General features: G+C 57.8%; 1 pseudogene; it reads right to left on the bottom strand.

Moving 5' to 3' along the window:
- Positions 1-269: 269 nt before the first annotated feature.
- Positions 270-2,150, bottom strand: LOC100403699 (autism susceptibility gene 2 protein homolog pseudogene; annotated as a pseudogene).
- Positions 2,151-3,757: the final 1,607 nt, after the last annotated feature.

Raw genomic sequence — 3,757 nt, forward strand, 5'->3', positions numbered from 1 at the left:
CCTGGGACATGAGGCATAAGAAACAAAGTATGACTTCCCCTTTCTTCCCCTATGGGGCCATGATTACTAAGGAAATGCCTCCTAACCCCTACCAACTATCCAGAGTTCTCAAGCCTTATCACAACAACTAGTGGACCAAAGATCAACCCTTTCCTCGTCCCTTCTCCCTCCAACACTTTATCATCCCTGACTCTTTTCAACGGTGGAATGATTGATACATAGTGAGTGCTTGATATACAGTAAACTATAAATTTGTTAACAGCTTTATTAAAACATAATTTACATGTAATGTATCACAGAATTCACTCATTTAAAGTGTACAGTTCCAGGCTGGGCGTGGTGGCTCAAGCCTATAATCCCAGCACTTTTGGGATGCCGAGGCGGGTGGATCACAAGGTCAAGAGATCGAGACCATCCTGGTCAACATGGTGAAACCCCATCTCTACTAAAAATACAAAAAAATTAGCTGGGCATGGTGGCGCGAGCCTGTAGTCCCAGCTACTTGGGAAGCTGAGACAGGAGAATTGCCTGAACCCAGGAGGCGGAGGTTGCGGTGAGCCGAGATCGCGCCATTGCACTCCTGCCTGGGAAACAAGAGCGAAACTCCGTCTCAAAAAAAAAAAGGCTCTAGGTGGGCAGCAGGGATGAGGAAGTTGCTGTGATGAGGAGGTGGCCCAAAAGGGGTCCCCGTTGGGTGTGCAGCACCAGCGGCAGAGAACAAAGTTGAAGGCCTGCCAGGTCACGGGGGTGGTGGATGGCTCCAAAGAGACTGGGGCCTGGAGGGCGGCTCAGGAACTCGGGTTTCAGTCCAAAGTTCAGCTTATGTGGGTCTGACTGCATCTGTTTCTTGACTTTCTGTTAGTAGTGGTAAATCTGCCAGGCGATGTGAACATGCATAGCACACCACTTCCCTGGTTTCCTTAACATAGGTCTGAAAGGATCTGTCAACCTCGGGTCCTTTTGGAGTAAAGTGTATAGGACTGTCACAGGCCGAGCAGCGACATCCATAGGGTTGGATGTCTTCGGCTGAAACGCTCCTTGCTGTGAACCAAAAGGGCCGGTGGGTGGGATCACAGGGGGGATGCCCGACACTGCAGGAGGGTAGGAATGGAAGAGACTGTGCCGGTAGAAGGGGTCAACTTTTGTAGGGTATTTGTCAAAATTTCTGCCTGGGGTACCCACCATGGGAGGTGCTGGCGTCGGCATGATGGTGGTGGGCGGGATGGCATGGGGGAACGGCGTTGAAGGTGTGCTGGTGCTGGTGCTGATGGAACTCGGGCCGCAGGTAGGGGGGAGGGCCCAGGGAAGCCCCGCGGTCAGCACTATGAGAGGCCAGAAAACGAGTGTTGGGCTCCTGTCGCAAGACGTCTTGCTCTGAGAAAGTGCTCCCGGCCGGGTGTCCCTGCAGACTTCCTGATGTCAGTGGTAGTGGAGACAGAGCAGTGAGAGGGGCAAACATATTGGGGTGATGTGAGTGTGGGGGCGGGGCTGGAGGGTGGGCGTGAAGCTGTGCAGGGGGCTGTGATTGGGCAGGGAGAGGAGGAACGGGGTGGCAGAGGGGTGGTGGGAGATGTGAGGAGGGGCAGGCTGAGTCTTCGCTGGAGTGCAGCTTCTGCTACTGCTTAAACTGTTGAGGCTTAAGCTACTGCTGTTGTAGGCTGACAATGGCTGGGAGAGACTGAGCGGAGGGGTGGGCCTGCACACGTGAGAGGTTCTGATGGAGCAGGTGGGTGGGGGAATGTGGCCTGCCTCTGCACCAGAGGCTGCGGGGTGGCCTGGAGCTGGGCCTCCAGGGCCTGCGGTGGCTGTGTAGTCGGAGGTGGGGGCTGAGGCGGGACCTCTGTGCGCTGCACCAAGTCAGGGTCCGGAGAAGGAGCTCGGAGTTGAGGCTCCGTATCGGCTGTGCGACCTGAGGGCACACAGGCTTTAAGCACCACAGGCTCAAAGATGGGCTCTTTGCAACAGTCCTGGCTCTTCTCCAGGCTTCTCTCTAAACCGGATATCTTGGGGACAATCGGCCCTGCATCCTGGCTGTCATGTTCTGGTAGCGTGCCAACACCTAACTCCGGATCTTTGTTTACAATAACAGTGTTGAAGAGTTTTTCAGAGCTGTCATCTGATGCCTGGTCGCAAAGGGTCAAGCGGTCCGGTCAGCCCCAAGTTCATGGTTTCGTTTCTTAATAGGGCTCCTGAAGGGCGATCCTCAGAGATTGGGAGGAAACCACCAAAACACACGAAGAGAAAACGCCCAACTCCCGACCCGGCTCCGAGCACAAGAGTCTCTGGGCTGCTTCCTTGCCGAAGTCCGAGAGCGGAGGCGCCAAACCAGATCCGAACTGGGCAGCAGCTTCGGGGCGGCGGCGAACCCGCGCCGCGCGCACACATCAAGCGCGGCCGAAGCTCGCCCGCGGAGATCGCCCGGCCCATGCTTGCCGCTGTCTCCCTGCAGCTCCTGCGGCGCGCGGGGCCGGGGAGGCGCGGCGGGGGCTCGCGAGGCACGTCCGGGGCCGGATGGCCGGAGGGCAAGCAGAGAGGAGCGGCCCAAGCAGCCGCCATGGCGCGCGGAGCTAAGAGCGAGGCGGCGGCTGCGGCGACAGGACAAAGGAAACCAAGTGCGGAGTGGGGGAGAAGGGAGCGGGAGGAGGAGTAGAGTGCGCGGCGACTTCTCCCGGGCAGGTGCCCGGGGCTCCCCAACGGCCGGTCCCGCATCTTTAGCCGCGCGCGGACTGCTCGGTCCTGAGCCCCCTGCCTCCGAGGCGCTGGTGGGAGCCGTTTCGGGAGTTTAGATTTTGTGCGGATCTCCCCGGCTCGCGGCCCGGGAGGCACTGCAGCAGCTGGGGCGCGGGGTGGCGGCGCCTCTGGCCGGAGCTTGCGGGCTGGCGGGCGAGCGCTCGGGGATGGCTGGGCTCCGGCCCGCGTTCGGCTCGCGGGCTCCTGCCTCTCCCGCCGGTTCACAGCTCAAGTGAACTCCATCAGCGGCCGCCGCAGGCGCCCTGGCTGGACTGTGACGGGAGCCGGCGGCCCCTTGCTCCGGACTTCGCTACCCGACTGCGCCGAGCGCGCCTCTTCCAGATGCTCCAAGATTTTTTTTTTTTTTTTGAGACGGAGTTTCGCTCCTGTTACTGTGCAATGGCGCGATCTCGGCTCACTGCAATCTCCGCCTCCTGGGTTCAGGCAATTCTCCTGGCTCAGCCTCCTGAGTAGCTGGGATTACAGGCACGCGCCACCATGCCCAGCTAATTTTTTGTATTTTTAGTAGAGACGGGGTTTCACCATATTGACCAGGATGGTCTCGATCTCTTGACCTCGTGATCCACCAGCCTCGGCCTCCCAAAGTGCTGGGATTACAGGCGTGAGCCACCGCGCCCGGCCTTTTTTTTTTTTTTTTTTTTTTTTTTTTTTGGAGGTGGAATTTCGCTCTTGTTACCCAGGCTGGAGTGCAGTGACTCTTCATAGGCGTAATCATAGCACACTACAGCCTCGAATTCCTGAGCCCAAGTGATCCTCCTGCCTCAGCCTCCCAGGTAGCTGGGACTACAGATTTGTGCCACCTTGACCAGCTCAACTTTTATTTTGAAGAAAAATTTAGAGGTTTTGCCACATCTGCTTTTCACTGTCTCTCCCTGCTGCCTGCAGTGCTACTGCCTCTGCCTCCGTGTGTCCCTGGCTGTCTTTTGGGCTGTTCTCCTAATGAGTGACCTGCACACGGCTGCAGGCCCGATTCTGCTCAAACGCTCTGAGCTCTAATGTAGAGACG

Source organism: Callithrix jacchus, chromosome 1 (genome assembly GCF_049354715.1).
Source record: "Callithrix jacchus isolate 240 chromosome 1, calJac240_pri, whole genome shotgun sequence".
In the NCBI taxonomy this organism is placed as follows: domain Eukaryota; kingdom Metazoa; phylum Chordata; class Mammalia; order Primates; family Cebidae; genus Callithrix; species Callithrix jacchus.